The sequence below is a fragment of the Triturus cristatus genome, chromosome 9 (genome assembly GCF_964204655.1).
Source record: "Triturus cristatus chromosome 9, aTriCri1.1, whole genome shotgun sequence".
In the NCBI taxonomy this organism is placed as follows: domain Eukaryota; kingdom Metazoa; phylum Chordata; class Amphibia; order Caudata; family Salamandridae; genus Triturus; species Triturus cristatus.
In genome coordinates this window covers 653,768,655-653,793,848 of record NC_140592.1, presented here as the reverse complement: position 1 = coordinate 653,793,848, position 25,194 = coordinate 653,768,655, and positions in this window count along the sequence as shown.

Sequence of the window (25,194 nt, the reverse complement as noted above, 5' to 3'; positions counted from 1 at the left end):
ATGACCCCCTCCAAGCAGTGCTGAAGGCTCTCCGAGATACACATCAGCGCTGCAGTAACTGCGGGCTCGACCTCCAGGTACAACAGCCAGTCCACAGGAAGATTTTCAGGCCACCATTTCCCTCTCGATCTCTAAGATGGTGGCCCACTCCTGAGCCGCCTCAGGCCTCCAGCGTTGCCTCCCTCGCTTTCCCAGAAGGAGCCCTCTGTGTCCCACACATTCAGGCCACGACAGCCTCTCAGTCCTCCCTGCTGGCAGCCTCTGTGGGGACTCCTCTTCCCGCCAATGACCCAGGAGGGGCGCCCCATCCCGTCGGGCAACCGCCACCGCAGGTCTGCTGAATCCAGGGGGCCCGTGCACCAGCCACTCCGCTTACCAGGCCCACAGGACAGCCATCCACTGCTCTCCAGTCTCAGCTCGCTCCGCAGGCAGCCGTGCCTCCCGCGGGGCCATCCAACGCCGGGCCAGTTCTGCTATATCAGGCCCCAGCAGAGTCCGCTCCGCTGCTGGCAGACCGGCTCCCGGTCATCTCGGTCACACCGGGCCCGTCTTTCATCCGCCTGGTGCGGCGCCTCTGCTCTGCCGCTGCCGAACCACTCCAGCAAGGGCGACGCCGCCCCGGCCGCCAACCTGGCAGGCCATACGTCGCTCCACCACCTGCGCTGCTGACACTGAGCGAGCCCGCACACCACCGGTGCTCCAAATCGGCAGCTCTGCGATACTGGATCTCACCCGGCCCCACAGCGAGGGTCGGCTGGTGCTATGACGGCCAAAAGGCCGGTGCTGCCACAGGCCGTCGGCGGGAGCTCTGACTCTACGCATCCGCTCATACCGCCATCTTGGCCACGCCCCCCTAATACTTTTAGAAAGATTCCTTGGTTAAGACACATTAAGGATTTACTTCTCAGTTTAAATCTGGCCATTCTTTGGGACACTCCAGAGTAAAAGGAGATTAGGTAAATCAATAACGGGAGTTACACTGATCGATTTTTAGATTTTAAATATGTTTTTTATTTGAACCTTTTTGGGATAAAATATCATCCTCCTTAGCAAAGCAATGGTTTAGTCTGTTTAGATATGGTCCGCTACATTTTAATAGCTTGTGTATAGAGTGGGGCACTCAATATTGCACCAGCACTTTATGCCCATCATGAAATCAGGAAGAGGACACACTTCATAATTTTGTTTTCTTTTGTCAAGCTTATGTTGCTGCCCTTAAAAAATAGATAAGACCCATGTGCATTTTGTTTATCAGGAGGAAAATCGATCACGCACTGAGAATGATGAGGTCTGACACTGACAAAATGATTTATATTTGTGTCTCAAACTTTTTGCCTCGACATAGTTGACCTGCTAAAGAGCCAATGGGCTGTTACAATTATAGAGTTTCCTTGTGCCTAGGTTCTTTGTCCTATGAGAATGCACTACACTACGATGCTGAGTACTATTTACCCCTACTTTAAGAAATTGTTTTTAATTCTGTGATGACTTATTGGACCATATTATGTGCAAACATTAATTTATAACTGTAACCTGCAACAATTAATTGCTGCTATTAACTGTACTGATAGATTACCATTGTATAATGTTGTTAATGTCTTTTGCTTATGTATTCTATGTGGTTTTTAAGGATTCTCGAATCCAAAATAAACTTTATTGATTGATTGATTGAAATACTTGTTGGGGTTTGGTGAGGTCAAGATGAGCACAAGCATAATGTGTAAAATGTTGCTTATCCTCACCCCTCTATTGGAAACAATCTAATGTTCAGCATAGTACGAGGACAGGTAAGCTGTTACCACAGCCCTGCCAAGTATATAGGCTTTATGTGTGACTAGCTGCTCCAGTCCAGGGTGTTTGTTCCTAGCATTCTGTTACTTCTAGCCTTGTTTATCCTATTATAAATGTAGAGAACAATGAGAGAGCTAGGGAAAAGGGAGGGGTACGTCCGTATCCCCTGGATGTAGATAAGTTTTGTCAATGGTGGACGGGCCCAATGTAGTGTGGTACGATCACTGTGAAGCAGTGTTTGGGAACCCACAAGGTAGGTTAAAAGACCCCTCACACACCAACCTGGTTGGTGTCATGCTTCATCATTGGGGCCCCAACCGGGTGGCCGAATGCCACCCGGTTGTGCTGCGACGCCTGGCTACAGCGGAGCTGGTGTGGTGCAAGAGTGTGATGTAGTGATAATTAAAAACATATATCTCTGAGAATCCTTGCCTTTAGGAGATTTATTATTGGCGGCTCAGGATATAGACTAAAAGGGTATGTGATGCAACTACTGAAGAAATAATTATCTACTAGTTGGCTGTGTTGTGCATCTACATGTTTCAGCTCTCGTATAAAAAATAAGGAGCTTTCGTCAGGACCAGTGTATATAGTGAGTGGCAAAGAGTGAAGTGCCACGTGGTGAGTGAAAAATATTTAAAAAGGTTGTTTACCTACACACTCGCTAAGGTGTGTGGACACAGTGTCGGCGCAATTGCAGACACTGCGGCGCAAAACCTGTGGAAGGAAACAAGACAGCACAAAGACATATATGAGACTACCACTTGGTGCCATGGAATATAGGCAACTATAGAATGCAATCTTAAGTGCGGTGATAACCCAAACCTGTCTTCAGGAAACGTACCGTAGGTGACACACACACTATGGAGGTGTATCATGCTGCTAAGCGTATAAAAACGGAGGCAAGACAATTAGAGATGCTAGGTAAGACGCGAAGCGCTTTGTGAACTAGGGGTGCCAGGTGGTAAATAACACGGCACTACTACAGTGAGCAAATGGTGAATTGTACACAAATAGCGCCAGGTGAATGTACCGGCAATGATCTGGTTGAGGAGGAACCGTGAAGAGGTTGAGTTCAAAGTGAGTGGCCCACTGAGCGTTAATGAGTAGAGGCTGAATGGAGCCATGAGTAAAGCGCTGGAAGTTTGTGGTGGGTGCAGTTTACTAAAAAGAAACACAATGCGCAAAGCAGGGAAGGAATAGGGATAATTACACTATGGCTGAGTGAGAGCGCTGTGCAGGAAACGGGAGGGGGGCGCTCCTCACAACAATTCTGTGGACGAAAGAAATAACACGTTAAGAGGTGAGGTAGGATAGGATGCAATGATTCCCAGGGAGAGAAAGTACAAGCCACCTTACTTGGTTGAGAAGCTACCATCGCCTGGCACCTACTGTGGTCTCCCGAAGTCCCGGATGCTGAGGGACCCATGGGAAAGCGAGGTTAAATAGGGAGGTCATCCATTGCATACGTGCGTGTTTACTGGTGAACTCGGGCGGGGCCGAGTTGACCACGCATGCGTGTAGGAGTAGCGCGGGCCAGGCGCGCATGCGTGAATGGTGCCGGGATGCTAAACGGAAAGGCGCCTGCTCAAAGGCACCTAGAATGCCAGCGCTTAATCAATGACACAAAGAACTATGAACGGCTCACACATGACCCCAGCATCTCTCTAAAAACGAACATCCAAACCCTGGTGGGAGAAGCGGAACAGAATGGCCAGATCTCCAAAAGCGAGGCCAAATTCCTTACCACTACACAAGGGAAAATACCATACTTCTATACTGTTCCTAAAATTCATAAGAACAAGACCCCTCCCCCTGGTCGCCCTATCGTTTCAGGCATCGGGTCCCTGCTGGAACCCCTTTCACGTTTCTGCGACCACTTTTTACAACCCCTGGTCCAGTCAACCAGCACGTATCTCAAAGACACCAAAGACCTCCTAGGACTCCTAGCCAACATACACTATGACCCTAACACCTCCTTTTTGGTATCACTAGATGTAGAAAGTCTGTACACCAGCCTCCCCCAAGATGACACTCTAAGAGTATTAGAAGAAGCCCTCAACGAGGCTGATTGGCAATACCACACGCCTCCCTCGTTCGTACTGAAGTGCGCGACCCTCGCACTCAAAGAAAACTACTTCGAATATGAGGGCAAGCTCTATCTCCAGAAGTATGGTACATCTATGGGGAGCGTTTTCGCTCCCAGCATAGCGGGTCTGTATGTCTTCAACTTTGAGACCAAACACCTGCTCAGTAACAACCAGCCACAAATGCCACAAATCAAATTCTACAAACGCTATATTGATGACATCCTCCTTATCTGGGAAGGATCGAGCGAATCACTCACCACCTTCTGTGACTGGCTAAACACGTGTGACCCCAACCTGCGTTTCACACACAGTTTTGACAGGCACCATACCACTTTTCTAGACCTAGACATCAAAGCAGTTTCAGGAGGACTCATGAGTAAGACACACTTCAAACCTACTGCCCGCAACTCCCTCCTGCATTTTTCCAGTTTTCACCCCAGAGCCCTCCGTGAAAACCTCCCGTATGGCCAATTTCTGCGACTTCGCAGAAACTGCAGTGACCCTAGAGACTACAAATTGCAAGCCAGAGACCTTTGCCATAAGCTGCACCAACGCGGCTATCCAAATCACATAACCAAGACCGCTAACAAGAGGGCCAGAAACCAAAACCGTGAAGGCTTACTGGAAACCTACCCTAGAGAACCCACCCCTCCTCCACTCACGTGTGTTACCACTTACAACACGGTGACCAACAAGTTTTCCCAAATCATCAGGAAGAATTGGAAGATCCTGAACACAGGCAACCTGAAATGGGATCCTCCCCTTCTCTCAACCAAAAGAGCGAAATCCATCAAAGACACTATTGTATCTACCAGACCGGTTCTCCCCGCCAGACCTTTGAACACGGTGCTCAACTCCTGGGGCCTCCCCAACATCAAAGGGCACTACCCCTGCGGTAATTGCAGCGTATGCCACATCACAGAGACAACCAAATACCTTAACCTTGAACCTGGAAAGACATGGGAGTTACGCAAACATACCAACTGTAATACAGAGAATGTTGTATACCGGATCATATGCCCTTGCAATCTTACTTACATTGGTATGACCACCCGAAAAATCAAAACCCGCATCTGCGAACACCGCAGCACAATACGATGCAAGAAAAACACTACAAAAATGACCAATCACTTCTTGGAAAAAGGCCACACGACCAACGATATGAGATGGGTCATACTAGAAGCCCTAGATCACAACCTACCCAACATTCAGACCCGCCTCCTGGAACAGGAACAAAGATGGATATATCGTCTTTCCAGCCACATCATCGGCTTGAACGATAATATCCCCTGGAATTGTCTGAGAAAATCCTGATTTTCTCTAGAATAGGCTTAGACAACCGAGTTTCCCTCAGATGTTTATGTACATTCCGTGGTTTTCATCTATAACATGTTTTTGCCTCAAATAGCATCCCTAACTCTCTTATCTCCCTGCCCCTACTAAGTTAAGCACCGGCTTATCATGCCAACTGGTATTTCCACCACCGCGCGTGCGCAGGTTCAGTTACACATGCCATCCCTACCCTTTCTACGCCCGCATGCGCATAGAACACACTTCGCTCCTTTGAGCAGGCGCCTTTCCTTTTAGCATCCCGGCAGCATTCACGCATGCGCGCCTGGCCCGCGCTACTCCTACACGCATGCGTGGTCAACTCGTCCCCGCCCGAGTTCACCAGTAAACACGCACGTATGCAATGGATGACCTCCCTATTTAACCTCCCTTTCCCATGGGTCCCTCAGCATCCGGGACTTCGGGAGACCACAGTAGGTGCCAGCCGATGGTAGCTTCTCAACCAAGTAAGGTGGCTTGTACTTTCTCTCCCTGGGGATCATTGCATCCTATCCTACCTCACCTCTTAACGTGTTATTTCTTTCATCCACAGAATTGTTGTGAGGAGCGCCCCCCTCCCGTTTCCTGCACAGCGCTCTCACTCTGCCATAGTGTAATTATCCCTATTCCTTCCCTGCTTTGCGCATTGTGTTTCTTTTTAGTAAACTGCGCCCACCACAAACTTCCAGCGCTTTACTCATGGCTCCATTTAGCCTCTACTCATTAACGCTCACTGGGCCACTCACTTTGAACTCAACCTCTTCACGGTTCCTCCTCAACCAGATCATTGCCGGTACATTCACCTGGCGCTATTTGTGTACAATTCACCATTTGCTCACTGTAGTAGTGCCGTGTTATTTACCACCTGGCACCCCTAGTTCACAAAGCGCTTCGCGTCTTACCTAGCATCTCTAATTGTCTTGCCTCCGTTTTTATACGCTTAGCAGCATGATACACCTCCATAGTGTGTGTGTCACCTATGGTACGTTTCCTGAAGACAGGTTTGGGTTATCACAGCATTTAAGATTGCATTCTATAGTTGCCTATATTCCATGGCACCAAGTGGTAGTCTCATATATGTCTTTGTGCTGTCTTGTTTCCTTCCACAGGTTTCGCCCTGCAGTGTCCGCAATTGCGCCGACACTGTGTCCACACACCTTAGCGAGTGTGTAGGTAAACAACCTTTTTAAATATTTTTCACTCACCACGTGGCACTTCACTCTTTGCCACTCACTATATACACTGGTCCTGACGAAAGCTCCTTATTTTTTATACGAGAGCTGAAACATGTAGACCCACAACACAGCCAACTAGTAGATAATTATTTCTTCAGTAGTTGCACACATACCCTTTTAGTCTATATCCTGAGCCGACAATAATTAATCTCCTAAAGGAAAGATTTCTCAGAGATATATGTTTTTAATTATCACTTCATCATACTCTTGCACCACACCAGCTCCGCTGTAGCCAGGCGTCGCAGCACAACCGGGGGGCATTCGGCCACCCGGTTGGGGCCCCAATGATGAAGCATGACACCAACCAGGTTGGTGTGTGAGGGGTCATTTAACATACCTTGTGGGTTCCCAAACACTGCTTCACAGTGATCGTACCACACTACATTGGGCCCGTCCACCATTGACAAAACTTATCCTTTTATAAAGCCAGGACAAACATGTCCCAAAATGTCCTGTTTTTAGGTCTTGCTGAGCCAGCGAATGCGCTGCTCTGCGAGACATTTAGTCAGGGCTTTTAAAAGTGCTGCCACACGGCCTGGCGTAGCGTTCACATGCGCGTGCACATGCGCAGCCACCAGCTTTCAGCGCCCTGGCCTTCCTTTGCTGTGCGCACCACTCGCAGGCTCACCTCCTGCTCCCCCTCCCGCCACAGAGCGCGTCTCACGGGCGCGCGTCTTTTTTTTTACAGTTTCGAGCCGTCATGGCTCATTAAGTGCTTTCGCGTGCACCACTGCCGATCCGCCATGACTGCCCAGACTAATTGAAGTCAAAGCCCTCATGAATAAAAACATTTGAAACGGATGCGTTTGCTGCCTTATCACAGCCATTCGGAACATTACCTTTGCCCTCGAACTGCCAAACATATTTTAAACTAGAGGCTTGAGAGTGCACTCGCTCTTTGGTATGCAGTTTTTTTTATTATTTTAAATATATTTTAAATACATGGCTTCAGCGATACAGCAAAGCCAACACCCCTTAAACAAATACCTTCTGCAGGTTCCTGACCTGCACACTCTATACATTAAAGCCATCGTATCTTATATCAAACGCCAATGAGATCTCGGAATTTTAAATACGCAAAACATGGTGCTGTAAAGAAATGCCAGGGAAGTAAAATTTTCGCCTTTCTAGGAGCATTTCTCACAAACACAAATAATATTTTGGCAAAACATCATTCAAATAGGTCTCACTCTTAAGAAAGAATTCTTACCAAACGGCTTACAAACATAACAAGCATTGGCAAAGCTGTTAGGTCTGTATTTAATGTGCAAACCCATACAAGGCAGCATTTTTGTATGTCAGCATTAGAATATGGCAGCATATTAAAGCAAGACATATTGGGTTTCCCAAGTAAGACCTGGATCCTAATCATGAAAAGCTGCTGCAGTTGGTGAAAACACGCAGTTCTCAGGAAACTTCTCAAGACCAGGTGGAACTCTGCAATGTCGGCACAGCCTATCACATGGTTACTAACCACCAGACGGTATTTGGATGTGTAATACACATATAAATGTGGCCGGAGTCTCGTCTCTACTGATATGTGAGGCATTTTACTATTACAGTCCCCCTTAAAATGGTGGCATAAAAGAGAGAAATGTGCCCAAATCAACCAGCCGGAGTAGTACATTGACCCAGATCTGTCCATTTGACAGATTGTTATGTAGTGAGAAGAAGAGAACACCACTTGACTCAAGCAATTAAAGCCTTGGCACCTGACACACTATCCTGCAGGGACAGAAACACAGAAGCTTCCATATGCACTTCTCAGGGTCTGACATGTTGCATATGAGCACCTTTATCATGAAAGCCCCCATGTGCACCTGTGAATGAGTGTGTGCATTTGTCTTTGTGGTATTTGCGTTTCAGATGGCTCCGGTGGGTGCGTGTTTGCACCTATGTAAGTCAGTATGTAATGCGTCAACACGAAAATTTGTGTAATACTCTAGATTATATTCGTGACAGACCAATATCATGGAACGTGGTAAGATCAAATGATGAACCCTGCTAACACGCACGTTTGGTATGGGATCGCACTTTGTAAGGATGTTAGCAAAGCTGAATTAAAAGTAAATAAGTGCAGGACTTGAAGAGAATTTCAAGACGTATACAGACCTATATGAAATGTAAAACTAGCTACTGTGAAGAAAGAAATGTTCTACTGCAGCCTCCTACTCAACTGTAATTTAGTTTCGTGGATGGATGGACATTAGCCAATGAACATATTCACACGACCACACACTCATTCTGGCACACATACAAGTCACTCTGGCTCCCACAATCACAAGAGCACACACCAATATACAAACTAACACAATCACACTTACTCTATATTACTCCATCTTCCTCGCATACCCACAGGACCACACATACAATACATGCACAAGCACACACTCGTGCAGCCAGTCCCTCACGCTCATATATGCTATGCTCTTCTTCAAATACACAGGCATACATGCACACAGAAGTACCTTTAAAGTCACAAAACCAACTCTTGCTCCCCCCACACCTAAATATGTACTTGCTGTTTCCTCACACACAAGCTTGTAGAAACACACAAATACACACTTGATCTCTAACACACACACACACACCTGCAATGAATATTACCAAGGTCCAAGTTAACCCTTGAACAGCTCTACATAAACATCGTGCAGGGCGGCAGAAAGTAAAACAAATCTGATATATACTGTTAGCTGCTCTTTGAGGAGAGCAACAGAGCATATTTGATGAAACAGACTGTAGCACAAGTGCCACAGTAACAAGCATTGGCATAGCCAATAGGTCTCGCCTGTGGGACCTTATAAGTGTTTAGCCATGCAACGTTGATGTTGTTGTAGGAAGGATATTGTGCTGCATAACTACATACTTATAAGGCCCCAAAGGCGAGACCTATTGGCTATGCCAATGCTTGTTTTAAATCCTGGTGACCCTAATATTAGTACAAATAAAATGTGTTCTTAAACTGACAGGCAAACACCAAACACTGAAGCAACTTCTCCTTCACCTACTGCATAGAATTTATGTTGATAAACGTGTGTAGCTCTACACAGCACATAATAGCTTCTGGACACTTTTAAGGTGTGTGAGAATGTGCCCTCTTTCTGCATGGTTTGCCCCAACTTTTTGCTGAATTGCTGATGTACTTTGACTGAGTGTGCCCTGGGCTCCTGCTAATCAGGTACCCAGGGCCTATGTTATTTCCCTAAAACTGCATTGAAGCCTAAACCCAATTGGCGTCTCTGGCCACAGTAAAGCCCCTGGTAAATGGTACCACAGGTACCCAGGGCACTGTGAGCAGAGAAGGCCTCTTAGGGCTGCAGCACTTATTGTGCCACATTTAGAGGTCCTGTACCACTACACTCACACACTGCCTTTGCAGGCTGCGTGTCTTGGTGCAGAACAAAGTGAAGAGTCGACATGGCACAGATCTCTGTGTGCCATGCCTACAACCCACAGCCCTGGCATAAATCAGTCACCCCTCTAGTTTGGTGCACTATACCAGTGGTGAGGGTACAGGTGCATGAGCCCTGTACCCCTACAGCGTCTAAGTCCATTCTTAGACATTGTAAGTGCAGTGCTGCCATTAAGAGTATATGGTGCTGGGAGTTGTCATTACGAACTCCATAGCATCATAATGGCTACACTGAAAACTGAGAAGTTTGGTACCAAACTTCTCAGCACATTAAACCCACACTGATGCCAGTGTGGGATTTAATGAAAAATGCACACAGAGGGCATCTCAGATATGCCCCCTGAAAACTAACCCACCTCTAGTGTCATGTTTCACCAGACATGTTTCTGGACCCCTGGGTCGAGAGCCTGCTGCTCTCTGGGGCCTTAAACAATGCACATCTTGGGACGAGGTGCCAAGCCTCCTCCTCCAGGATGGGCAGGGTTCACAAAGGGGAAGCTTCAAAGGCTTGCCACCTTTCTGAGCTTCACCAGGCCACTTGCTGCTTTCAGCAACTGGTCCCCATCGGTTCTGACCCCCACTTTGGGCAGGAGAACCGTCGGGAAAAACAAGTGAGGAAGAAAGGTGTGCCCACCTTTGCCAACTCCACCACTCAGGTGGGGGAGGTGAGATGAAGCACAACTCAGTAACCAGGGACAGGCACATGCGCCCCTTCCACTGGAGGGTGGCATAATAGGGGGTGGACCCACCCCAGGGAAGGGACCCATTGGTCCCTGCCTTTTACCTACCTGTAACGCCCCTAAATCTAGCATTTAGGGGCACACCTGAACCTCACTTCCTCAGATCCAGACAAGAAACAAGAAGAAAAGAAGAAGAAGGACCAAACAGCCTTGCAACAGCTAACAAGAGGAAGATGCCCACTGACTAGGCCCCAGCCCTACCGGCCTGTCTCCCCCTCGAATCTGCTCCTGCGAAATCCCAGTGTGTCCTGCAGCCAGTAACCTCAAAAACCCCAGAGGGCCTGCTTGCCTTCACTTTCAAAGACAGCTTCTCCCGTGAACACAGGATTTGCTCAACGGCAACCTCTGGCAGCAGCCAGAGACCGCGAATCCACCCTACTCTGCACCTGCCGTCCACGGCCCGAGCTGGAGTGTGCAAACACCATGAGGAGGTCACCCCAGTGATCCTGATCTAAGATCTTGCGACCCCTGACCTGCCTCAAGCCTCCAGCCGATGTCTGCAGCCTAATTCCAGAAGGCCCCGCTGCACCAGACGCCCCACGGTGCTGGTAAGAAAATCCGATCCCAAAAGGCACCCCTGCACCAGACGCCCCACAGCCTTCTGTTCCCAAATGGAGGGTGCCTAACCAACCCCTAACTTCCCAACTTACCTCTCAAAGTGGTGGTCGCACCCAGAAGTCCTTCGTCTCCCTTCCTGCAGTGCTTTTGCAAACCAGAGGTTCTCTATTGGAAACAACAAGGCATCCGACCTGGAAACAGCACCCTGCACCCGGCCGCCCTAGTGCCTCCGAGGGTGCAACTTTGGTGCTAATTTGTTTCCCCATTTGCCCTGAGCTAAAGCCCAAGAGCTTTGCTCCCACAACCCAGTGGCCTACTTGCCAGCAGCCACCAACCGGAGGTCCCTTATCCCCTACTGGATGACATTGGGTCTCAACACTCTGCATTCGGCTGCCCTAGTGCCGCTGAGGGTGTAACAAGAGTGCATCACAGACCCTAGGGGACCCCTGAGTCTAACCCCAAAACCTCAACTCCAAAGACCGATTACTTTCCAAAAAAAGATAACTATATTTTCCTCCATAGGATAACATTGACACTTTTTCCTGAAAAGTGTGGAGTTTGGAAACCTAAAGAAATTCTTTAAAATTGTACAATTTAACAAAAACGCTTTTACTCACCTGTTTACAGGAAATATCCCAGTGCTGCATCCAGGCATACAGCGCTGAGTAAGAAAAGTAATCCAAATGTAACTTACCTGCTATTTTACTGAAAATCCCATTCAAGTCTATGTACTGTATTTACAAGTGATTGCATTTCTCTGAAACAATACTGTAAGTCAAACCATAGTACATTTACAATTGTAATTGAACTGTTTTACAATCAGCATTTACTACTGTAAAGTATTTTTTGCTTACCTGTGCCAGGCTTGCTTGGTTCTAGAAATAAAATACCTAAAAGATTATTTTATATACAAAAACAATTGGTCTGAAGTTTAGTCTTTGAGTGTGTGAATTCATTTGCTGACTGAGTGTGTACAACGAATGCTTAACACTGTCCTCGGATCCTGCCTTAGTGCTCGACCACACTACCCCAAATAGAGAGCAAGGTTCTATCTAATTTTACCTCTGCCTACTTTGGGTGTTTCACTGGACTCTGTGCACACTATACCTCACTCTGGTATAGTATATACAGAGCCTGCTTCCTACAAGGTGATGCTAGTTTAACATACAGCAGAATAAGCCATAGTAGGACTGCACTTAGCTTACCAATTCAGTGGCACTACCTGCCACTTCTGGGTATAGTGGTAACAAAAATGGAGAGAAAGTCAGACTGACACAGACAAGATCATCTATAAATCCCTCAAAGGCTACCATCAGCAAATCAGAACCACCAAATGCACCAAGAAAATCTTTGCCATAGTGAAAGACTCCACCTCTCCGGAAGCACGCTCCATCAGTGTAAACCTCCTCTCAGGACCTCTGCACTCATCTGTACCAATTCCTCAGCAACAAGATTACAAGAATCTATGAAAACTTCAAGCCTCAACTGGACCTTTCCACGCTTGCAGCCCTGCTACCTATCTCTACCAACACCAAGAGGACCACCCAGACCACATGGTCCACCATCATCACTCAAAAAAAGAGTCATGACCCTGCAGTCATACACTCTGAAGCACCCTTGGACTCCTGCCCTCATCACACCTTCATTAAAGGACTAGACCCTAGCGGCGGAGCCCTCACCCTTTAAACCCCTCATGTACACCTACAAAGCCTTACACAACATTGACCCCATGTATCTCCAATAATCACATGAACTTCCACAAACCTACCAGACTCCTCCTCTCAGTTGGACTCCTACTCGCACAAGCAGAAACAGATTCGGTGGTCGTGCCTTCTACCTCACTCCTAAAGTCTGGACAGACCTGCCCCGGAACATCAGAGCCTCCTCATTCCACAAGATTCCAAAGACAAGGCTCTTCACCTCGCCCCTACACTTGCTCAGTGACTGCAGCTCTTACCACAGCGCCAGGATGAGCGCTGTGCGTTATATAAATACTCACTGTATAACATACCAGCAAGTAGAGGTTGATGGGCCATTAAAAAAGTCCAAACCAGATGCCTGGACTAGCTCAGCTTGACGTCGTCTTGGCCCCTTCAGCTTAAAACAAGACAACGTTTAATGTTGGTTCCGACTGCAACTCATGGTTTGGGCTCATTCACAAAGATTTTAAGTAATTGCACTAAGCTTTCATGTAAATTAGTAGAACGAGATTCCCAGCTAGTGGTTACATTTTGAAACTATAAAACATGGGATGAATCCCAGCTCAACGACCTGACCAAAATGTGTGATCCTGTGAAAATGTCTTATTTCACCATGCTGTTGTTTTCTTCATTATTGCACAGGAAAACACCTTCAAATATGTGAGTTTATTATGTATGATGTACAAAAACAAAACCATTTTTTTTAAGAGGCTTTAATGTTGCAGGCTACATTACACATAGTGTACACGTGACAATTGGCTTGCCTCCTACTGTTTCTTAATGGCACTGTGGGCTGGGTGGAGGGGCAGAGATGTTTCTAAGTTTAAGTTTAAAAACTCGTTTTCAGTAAAAATGCCTCGCTAATATATTTAAAGTAAAACGCTCCCAGTTTGCATATGGTTAATACATGCTTTTGAATCTGAGGGAATTTATTTTTTTTACATGATATTGGCTGCATGATTTGACATGCCAAATATTGACTGAGATGCACGGACTCGTTAGAGCGAAGCCAGACACTTTTCTAGCCTCTGGCCATGCACTCCTTGTTCATTTGCTGTCTTGCCCACTTCTGATGAGAAAGCTCATTTGTTTTTGTGTACAGGGTTTACTTGCAGAACAAAGAGATGACGACCTTTGTTCACTTGACTGTCTGGAGGGCAGCTGATTCCGGCTCGCTGCCTGTTCCAGGCTTGGTACCTGGTGCAGTCTGCAGGCCGTATGGGTGACAGTGGCTGCTGTGGCACGAGGGACATAAGCTACGGGGGAGCCAGCTCCGACAGTCTGTTGCCTGCAGGTGCCTTAAAAGCACCAGGGCCGGTCTTCGGCCGATTTTGTTACAGGGCCGATTTTGCAGCTGTGCTGCAAAAACGGCCTGTAACAAAAACGGCCCTCAGGGGTCCAAAACTGGCCCCACGCCCGTGCGGCGCACCAGGGGATTGCCCGGTGCCCGCTATGGCCAGTCCGGCCCTGGCAGCCCCACTGTGGGGCCCTGCGCTGCCTATGACTGTGACACTGTGTGCAGGGCTGGGAGAGGAACAGAAGCTGTTCCTTGGGCTGCGGAGTGTACTTGGAGCTCTGTGCAGACTCCACCAAGATGAAGATTTGATTCCTAGAGGTAGAGCAGGGTCGAACGAGGGAGGACATGCCCCGTAGCCCCTCCTTTACTTCGTTTGTCAGTTAATTTTACAATTTTTTCCGCAAAGGGAATGTCTGTCCCACAACTTGAAACCAGTCTCCTCCACTATACCATTAGACGAGCTCCCACCGAGCCATAGTCACCAGTCAAGCTCAGAAGAGGAGCGTGTAGAGAGGCCTCAAACAAAATCATATTTTAATTTAAAAAAAATAACCATCAAAGCCCATATTGTTTGTTGGAGAGCACACACAAATATGGGCTGGCCCGGCCCCGCCTGCCCTGCCTCCGTGGCTACGGCCTTGCACCACAAGCTCTCACGGCTGATTTGAGAGGTGGAGACCGCACAACGTGAGGGACTTCACCAGAAATGCAGGTGAGTGTCCCACCAGCTTCAGATAGAGGAGGAGGCGGGAGTGTTAAAATAATGTTGAGAGGAAGCGCGGGGCAGAGCAGTATAGAGAGCCGTCATTAGTAGGGCATTTGCACACTACTAGATTCATGGCCCTGTGACCCAAACACCACAGCAGAGAAGGATGTACGAGGACTGTTCCTGCACATTTCGTTAACGTGCTCCTGTTAACAACTGTTCCACTTGCTAAGCTAAGCTCCTCATCCAATGTGGGCTCTGCAACTTGTATTCAACTCCACTGTGGCTGGCAGTCAGTGTCATGTGCTGTTCGGTGTATCAGGGTATCAACTCACCAACTGAGAACATTTCTGAATTTATCGACCACTTCGTACAAACCGTATGTGAAGAAGACACATAAATTGGGATTTTGGAAAAGAGGTTCTTGAATAGAGGTTACACACCAGACTGTTTTGGTAAAGCCTGGAAACGCATCTATAAAGTGAAATGTTCTTCCTTGTTGGTAACTCGGCCCAAGTTTTAAAAAAAGTGACATCCTGCACTTTTCACTTTTTTAACAGCAGTAGTAGTGATGTATATATTAGCATGTGCAGACATTGGCGCATTCTTACCATTGACTCCAATTTTGCAAACCAATAAATTCTGCAAAGTCCAGTATTATTTATCAGAAGGGAAAAGTAAACATGATAGAATATGTCACAGTTTCCTACCAATTGAGTCATCTGGAATTTCCTCCACTTGGTTGCTGCCCAAAACACTGGCTTTTTTAACCTCTTGAGTGCCCATGACGAGCTGGTCTCGTCATGGGCCGCGGTTGCGCTGTGCCCATGACGAGACCAGCTCGTCATAAACCCCGCCCGCTAATGCAACGGCCGGCACAGGGCGGGGAAAGGGGCGGGGACTCAAGGGGTTAAGTGAGGTAAATGTAACATCTGTCCCTTCCCATTGGAAATAACAACCACATTTCAATATAACAACAGTGCCGTCTACTCCATTCATCACTTTATCAATTGTGGCACCAAATTTGTGATTTTTGTTATCATTTGCCATTGTTAGCACATGCAGATAAGCAGTACGATTAGATGTTTTAAGAAGAGGATACAGAAGCCCATTTGTGCTATCCGTAATAGGGACAGAAAATATCCCAGTGAGGAACTGTCACTTCACTTGGGGGACTAATATAGTTTGACGTATTCTATTGCCATGATTTGACATTATTTTATGTCTGCTTATCCTGTATTTGTATTAATTTTGACAGACACTTCTTCTTTTGTTGTTGAATATTACCATCTGATCTAATAACCCAGGGTAATCAAAGCCGATTCAGGGCGGTATAACATATGAAGCCAAGCTCCATAAGAACCATTGAAATATATTCACATCAGCACAGTGCACTTTATATGGCCCATACAGGCCGCAATCATTTATCCAATGTAAAGTGGTGAGCAATCCTGCTTGTGTATTTACAGCGTGATGTTATATCTAATGGATTCGTACATTTTATGCGTAGATGCTTCATCATCTGTATCTCACAGACTTATAATGTTTACACCCTGGGGAACAGTACTCACATTATTGTGTTAATTATATTTTGGTAATATCGATTCCATTGATAATTGTCGAATAAACACCATGCCAAGATGGCGATCATGAGTATCATGATGTATGTACAAGAGTCCGTCATTTATTTTCATGCATTGCTCATGTTAAATATTGCTTGTTTCCGGTGTGCCTGATTACATTGAGAAAGGCTACTGCTGAAACGCGTCTGTGTTGTTGATTCTGCAGTGTTCAAAATAAATATCTAAGAACTCCCCCCTGCGAGTGCCTTTCCTTGTTTTGAATAGAAAAGGTCACGGAGCTGTGATATTAAAACTCGGGTACGCCCACACGATTCAGGGCACCCGCCTGTGAGTGCAAAGGCAAAGGCGGTAGGAGAAAATATATAAATATATATTACCTACTGGTGGTCACCAGTAGGTAGTTATAGTTAGGACCTAGTTTCCATGGTAAAAGCTTTTTCTGATTTGCCAAAATCTTTGGCGCCGTTTGACGAGTCTTCGCAAAATTTTCAAAACTAAATGGGCACTCCGGTCAGCTCCTGTCTAGAAAGTTTCAGGGTGATTCGTCAAGCGGGGGCCAGGAAAAAGGGGGGTCCCAAAATTCATTTTCTCCATGTTAATTTCCATAGGAAATTTCAGAACAGGTTACAGCCCGAACTGCTAAATGGAATTACACCAAATTTGGCAAGAAGGTAGCTCTTGGTTCAGAAAGCGACCTTTTTTTAAATGGTGTAAATCCATTCAGTAGTTTCTGAGAAATAAAAAAAAAAACACACATATTATACATCTGGTTGCCGCGGTGGATCCGCGAACCCTCCCGAGCAAAAGCTTTATTCTAATTGGCTGCCAACACTTCAAACCAGCAAGTGTTGGTAGACAACTTGTGACTCGGTTGAACCGAGTCACAACAAAAAAAAGGTTAAAAATGATGTAAAGGGGATAGGGTAGAAACACCCTGACCCCCTAGGCCTGCTCAGTGGGTCCCACAAGGGCCCCAAGGCCCAAAAAAAACATTTTGTAAAGAAAAACATAGACGTCATTCATGTACGGTACGCAAATCCGGCCGAAATTTTTTTTAAAAAACAAAGTGCGGTGTGCCGTGCTTCGGTTTAATAAGCCCCCGGGTTGGCCAGGTCCTGGAGGCAATGTGATTAATATATGTGGGGGCCCTGAGGTCCCCTGCAGCCCCAGGGACTGCCACCTCCCTGGGGCTTTTTAAATAGTATGCGGGGGGCATGCAGCCCCCGCGCAGCCCCGGGGACGGCCACCTCCCTGGGGCTTATTGGTAAAATGTGTGGGGGGCCACTGACTCCCACACTGCCCCAGGACTGCCACCTCCCCAGGGCATTCCTGATTATGGGTGGTAGGTCTCGTAGGCCTCCCGAAGCCCCAGGGATGCCGCCTACCCAGGGCATTCTTGGTTATGGGCGGAGAGGCCTTGCGGATCCCCCCAAGCTCCGGGGACCCCCACCCCGGGCTTAAATTTAAATAGGAAAGTGTGTGGGGGGCTCCTGCCACTCCCCCATGCTGCCCTGGGGACCACTACCTCCCCTTGGCTATTTTAAATTAAGGGTAGGGGTCCATTGCGGACCCCCGGCCCTGGGGACCACCACCTCCTTGGGGCTATGTGTATGTTGGCAGGAGGGCTGTGTGGCCCCCCTCCTGGAGCCCTCCATGGCCCTGGGCTATATTTATGTTGGGAGGGGGGCCGTACCGCCCCCCTCCTGGAGCCCTTAATGGCCCTGGGGAACACCACCCCACAGGGCCAACTCCAGCAATGTCCCAGGCTGCCTACCCCCAGGACATTGCAGTTTGCTATCACAGGGCAGGAGCACGGCTCCTGCCCTGCCATAGCAAACACTGCTTTGCTTCTTGGAAGCAAGAGCAGGAAACCTGCTCCCACCTTCATGAAGCAATGCAGATTGCTTTTGGGCAAAGGGAGCTGCATGTAAGCAGCTCCCCTTGCCCAAAAGCAATTCAGGCACCCGCAGGAGGCGGGTAGCCGGCTGGGACCGTGAGGGCATTGGGGCTTCCCCCATGGTCCCCAACATGAGGCCAGGCTCTGGGGGATGGGGTCCCCAGGACCATAAGTGGCCTCAGGAAGGGGGCCACGCAGCCCCCTACAAATCTCTTTTTTTTTTCAAAAAGAAAGGCTGGCCAGGGCCTGGGGATGGGGTCCCCGGGGCCAGTAGTGGCACAGGGACGGAGGGCCACAAAGGCCCCTTGCATATAAATAATTTTTGTGCTAACTGGTATTGGTGTGTCTATGGTTTTGAGAATGGTACTCTGTATTTTAGAGTGGGTGTATGAAGGTTATATTAGGTTGTGAGGAGGTGCATAAGATATTAAGTGGATGATGTCATCATTGATGTCATCAGTGATGTCATTTGAGATGTCATTAGTGATATAATCAGTGATGTCACTGACCATGTCATGAGTGATGTAATATGTGATGTGCTTTGCGGGGGTGCGAGTTACAGTTAGCTCACCTAACTATAACGGCAACATTTCTCTGGTTTTGTGTGATGGAAATGTTAGACTAACTATAACGTCCCTGAAACCTGTGTTTTTTTCAGTGAATGTCAGACTAACATTCTTTTGACCGTTGTTGCATGGAATTGAGGATGAACTATGTATATGCAGCACAAACGTTGTTTGGTAATGTTGCTCTGCTTAAATTGAGTTAAAGATAGATGAGACTGTTCCTGCGCCATGTATACCTAAATTGACCATTTTTGGGGGAAAAATGGGGACAATATATTGTGTACCTATGATTCTAATATGAAACATTTGTGGTGAACAATTATAAATTATTAAGGATATTTGCATGATATCTTGCATTCAAATGTAAAAACTTTATTGATTTAACAAATTTGGCGAGGAAAGTAAAGTATCTCTTCTATTTTCTTTGTTGAACCAGCATTTAAAGAGCATGTAAAATGGCGTTAAGTTTGGATTAACAAAGGCTGTTTCATCAGACGAAAAGCGTCTCATAGAATTTACAGCCATCTTCGATGCTGTTTGAAGATTAAAACAATTGTATTGTGTTCCGTGCAAACTGGTTTTTATAGACATGGATGGCATCTGATCTTCGAGTGCAGGCTTTCTTCAATTCAAAGAAAGGTGTTTGTATATTTTACAGGCATATGCAGTAACGTCTGTTACCTGCACCACCTGGGTTCTGGCAGCAAGCCGCAAGCTGCAGTAGTCTGGATGTTTAATAACAGCTTGCCCACTGACCTGGAGATAAGATCGGAGTGTAAATGAGGACAGAGGCTGGGAGAGAAGTTCGGCGCTGAGCGCCTTAAAGCTCTCTTGGCGGGGGCATTTTCAGCCCGCACGCTGCCCTCATCATTGCTCCCTGAATGGACACAGAAGTCGGGAGCAGGGCACCACAGTGGTGAGGATCAGTGACTAACATTCTTTTGACCTTTTTTTGCATGGAATTAAGGATGAACTATGTATATGCACCACAAACATTGTTTGGTAATGTCGCTCTACTCAAATTGAGTTAAAGATAGATCAGACTGAGACTGTTCCTGCGCCATGTATACCTAAATTGACAATAATTTTTGAAAAATGGTGACAATATATTTTGTGCCTATCATTATAATATGAACCATTTGTGGTGAATAATACTGACTTATGAAGGATATTTGCATGATATCTTGCATTCAAATGAAGTAACTTTATTGATTTAACAATTTTGGCGAGGAAAGTAAAGTATTTCTTCTATTTTCTTTGTTGAACCAGCTTTTAAAGAGCGTGCAAAATGGCGATAAGCTTGAATTGATAAAGGCTGTTTTATTACAGCCATCTTTGATGTTGTTTGAAGATTAAAACAATTGGTTGTATTCCGTACAAACAGTTTTTTAAAGGCATGGATAGCATCTGATCTATGAGTGCGGGCTTTCTTCGATTCAAAGAAAGGTGTTTGCATATATATATATATATATATATATATATATATATATATATATATATATATATATATATATTCACTGAAAAAACCAAAGGTTTCACACACGTTATAGTTAGGAATTAGCATTTAAAAAACCTTGCAAATTCACTGAAAAAACCATAGGTTTCACACATGTTATAGTTAGCTGGACATTTCACTCGTGAAAAACCAATGAAATTCCCCCGTTATAGTTAGTTCAGCTAACTATAACTCGCGCCCCGTAATGCACTGCTGATGACGTCACATATTACATCACTCATGACATGGTCAGTGACATCACTCATGACATCACTGATGACATCTCAAATGACATCACTTGAATGTGTATTTTTCTGAAAATTAAATATTGATGTATATCTCAAGGACGATGGAAGAATAAATGGGTATATAAGTGTCTAAATGGATGATTTGTTTTTGAAAAATTGATTGTATAACTGACTGATTAAGTGTATCTTAGTGAATACATGGCTTAGTGAGTAATGTTTAAATATGTAAATATCTTTATCAGTCTCTCACTTTGTGTATAACTGGCTGCATGGGTTGGTGAGTAGCTACATGGGTGTTTATATAGGTTATTAGTTGTTTTTTTTAGTATCAGTGTGAGTGTGTGTATGGTTCGGTGGGGGGTATTACATACTGCATAGGTACATGAATGAGTGACTCACTGTTTGTATGTGTTGAAGACAGCATGTCTGCAGGACTGTATGGGTGGATGAGTGTGTGCGTGGGTGTGTTAGTGAGTGAATGACTGTCTCAATAGTGTCTCTATGAGTAACTACATATGTTTTAAACTAGTATATGTGACTATTGGTGTATATAACTGAGTATATGTGAGAGTGAGAGATTGAAAGAGTTCCTGTATGAATAAATATGTGTTTCTATAAGTGATTGTTTAAAAGACTAAGTATGTGTAAGTTCCCGTAGAAGTAAGTGTGGTGGTGTGTGTATAAATGAATATGTAAGTAAATGTATGTTTCTTTCTTTATTTTCATGAGTGACTATGTGTGTCAGTAACTCTGTGGATGTGAGGCATTGTGTAACAGGATGTATAGGTGTATGAGTACATATGATGAGTGAGTACATATATGAGTGACTGTACAGGACTGTTGGTGAATGAGTGGATGTGGATGTGGATCTTAGAATTACTCAAGAGGTTGTTGTAACTGGTATTGGTATGTCCATTTTTTTGAAAATTTTAGTCTCTATTTTTGAATGTGTGTATCAAAGGTTATATCAGGGGGAGAGGAGGTCTGCCACTCTGTCACAAGGATGATGTCATCAGTGATGTCATTTGAGATGTCATCAGTGATGTCATCAGTGATGTCACTGACCATGTCATGAGTGATGTAATATGTGACGTCATCAGCAGTGCATTGCGGGGGCGCGAGTTATAGTTAGCTGAACTAACTATAACGGGGGAATTTCATTGGTTTTTCACGAGTGAAATGTCCAGCTAACTATAACATGTGTGAAACCTATGGTTTTTTCAGTGAATTTGCAAGGTTTTTTAAATGCTAATTCCTAACTATAACGTGTGTAAAACCTTTGGTTTTTTTCAGTGAATTTGTACGGTTTTTTAAATGCTAATTTTTGAAAAATTAAATTAAATATATATATTTTTTTATAATATAAATAAAAATCCTATGTATTGATTTATATATTATCTGTATTCTTTTTTTTTTTTTTTTTTTTTAAATAATTTGAATTAGGATAAAGTTGAACAGTTTATTTAATTTTTGCAATTTATTTTTTCCATTTTTTTTTTATATAAATTTTTTGGGTGCGCGCTCTGAGCGCGCTCCTAGTACGTTTTCGTAAGTTTTTTATGAATACCGTCGTACGTAATTTACGTACGCATACATACGTTCTAGTGCGCGCTGGGAGCGTGCACCCAATACGTATGCGTACGTACGTACGCATGCGTGTGTGCGTCATACACGCTCCACGCGGTTCACTTCCGCATACACTTAAATTATGCGCAATAACGTTCGCGTATACGCGTGTTCAACGTATGCGCGTTATGTGCGCGCATATGACATATGTACATGCGCTCCTACGCGTTCGCGCATGCGTCATTGCACGGTGCGCGCTCGGAGCTTGCTCAGTGCGCGCACCTCGGGTTATATGCATAATAAAACAACACTTCTCATTGGTTATCATTACTTTCAGTTTCTGATTGTTTCAACACCACACCCAATCCCCTCTTGGCTAGTCATGTGATCAAGATTCATCACTTTTGATTGGTTTGAAGTACTTTCAGTTCCAGATTCTTCCCAAACCACACCTACTCCCCTCATTATTAGTTCTGATTCCTTTGGAGAAGGAGCTATTCTGTTGTTGAGAGACAATGGCTGAACAGCAACCATCTTCAGACAGTGACCAGGACACTCTTGAGAGGCAGAGGAGCAGGAAGCAGAAAGACAGCTTTATATGGCAGTTTTTCACTTTTCCAGAGGGACAAAAAAAGGTAAATGCACCTAAAGTTACATGTGTACTTTGTCAAAAAGTCTTGTCACGTGGGAATCCTATGAAGAAGTATTCTTTTAGCATTCACACTATGTTGAGGCATGTTGACAAAATGCATCCAGTGACTTTTCGTCGAGCATCTGGAGCAAACCCTCCACCTGCTCAACCGACGACATCTGCAGCAGCTCAGCCGAGCACATCTTCGGCAGCTCAGGCGAGCACTTCAGCTGCAGTGGTGCCTTTGCCTTCTTCTTCACCTCGTTTTGGACCACCTTGTTTTGCGAGGTTGTCCACACATTGCATTGATTGTGGCAAACTTATTTCTGTGTGTGAGACCAGTCTTGATCTCATTCAGATTGTGTTCATACAGTTTTCACAGCAATGTTCCCATTTGTAAGAGACACCAAATAAGTTTTCTACTTCTACTCCTTCATCTTCTAGTACACTCAAAATATATATTAAGAATTCCTGTGCATCTTGCTGGACATTTTCTTTAAACTGTGTAGAACCACAACATACATCTAAAAGATTTCTAACATCAGAAGCACTTTCTATTTCAGTTTTATCAGTACTCAGCTTCTCAAAAAGGAGACTCAGCAGAGAACACAATCTTTTTCCATGATTTACTATTATCTGTTCTAGCAACTTTTCAAGATAAAATACAACATTCAGCACTACATTTGCATAGCAGTTGACACCAGAGCTATTTTCGAAATGGCAACCAACAACCTCTTCAACACTGTTCTTTTTCTTTTTCCTTGCTATCACATCACTGTCCTTTTTTTTTTGTTCTGTTCATCCACATTACAGATATTCTCAAATCTCCTTTTCCGACAAACAACATGTTTTTCAATCACAGGATACTGACCTAAATGAGGAGCATAGGTTCTTCTTAATCTATTATACTCCTTTACACAGTTTGTATCAGCACTAACTTTTGAGTCATCAAAGTCTATCATAAGTAAACCAGATAATGTTTTCACTCGTGACAAAGCAACATATGCCATACGTTCTTTGAACACAGTAGAACCAATGTTTACAAAAGCACTATCTACAGTCAATCCTTGAGACTTGTGAATAGTTACAGCATATGCTAGAGAAAACGGAAATTGTTTCCTACGCACATATAAGTCTTTCACAAGCATGAAACGAACCGAACAACGACAAATGTCTTTAACTTCTTTTATCTGATCAAATTTTATTTTTAGACATTCAATTCCTTCTTTTTTCTGATAATTAATAAAACCCACAACTCTTCCCATAGCTCCATTCACTAAACCTTTTTCTACATCCAAATTTCTCCTTAAAATCACTCGACAATTCATGCAAACATATAGATTTTTTTCTAATCCAGCTGTTTTGGAAATGTTCTTCTCTAGTGAATCCAATTTATTTTTCAGTTTGCCTGTTAATGTAAAAGTAATTCTTTCATGCTGAATTTTGTCCTCTGCTTCCATTTTCTTAATCTCTACCTTTTCCAATTTCAAAAGTTCCTCATTGAATATTGAGCACTCACGTAGTGTTGGCATGAAGCAGATTACAGTATTTTTTTCTGCAATATTCTGGTATATTTTCTCTGCAACTATTTCTTCATTTGGAAATAAATTATGTAGCAACCGACTCTGTAATGCTTTTTTGCCAACTTCTGTGAGTAGTCCAATTCTGACAGCTTTCAGAATATTTGCATAATCTTCGTCGTTTGCTTGTCTCATATTGGTAGTGAGTTCTTTGTACTCAAAGAACGACCAAATATTCGCATTACCAATGCTTCCTAATGACTTCTTCGTGTCTTCATGTGTCACAGTATTAAACACTGGTTGTCCTTTAACTGGAGTGAGCTGTAAAAGATCTCCAAAAACTATGACGTGTTTTCCTCCAAATAACACGTCATAGTCTGTCTTAAGAATTTGTTGCATTCTTAAATGCACAAAGGCAAGTATTAAATTTGAAACCATGCTCACCTCATCAATAATGAGAACTTGCATCTTCTTCAACACTCTTGAAACTTCGAGGCATGCTTCTCCAGTTAGCTTGTGGTATTCTATTTTGTTCTCATGCTCCACTGGTAACATTAGCAAGCGATGTAAGGTAATTCCTTTTATGTTATAAGCTACTAACCCAGTTGGAGCAGTTACCACACAAGACAAATTTGAAGCTGTTTTTTGCTGTAGGTAGCTTCTGATGACTTTTATTAAGAAACTTTTACCAGTTCCAGCTTGTCCACTCACATACATCCTGATTGGTTCAAATGATGTGCATGAGCACTCTTTCTTTTCATGTAGTAATCCATGATCAATTTTTTTGGTGACTTCTTCATAAATTTCTTTTTGTTCTTCATTCAGTTGTT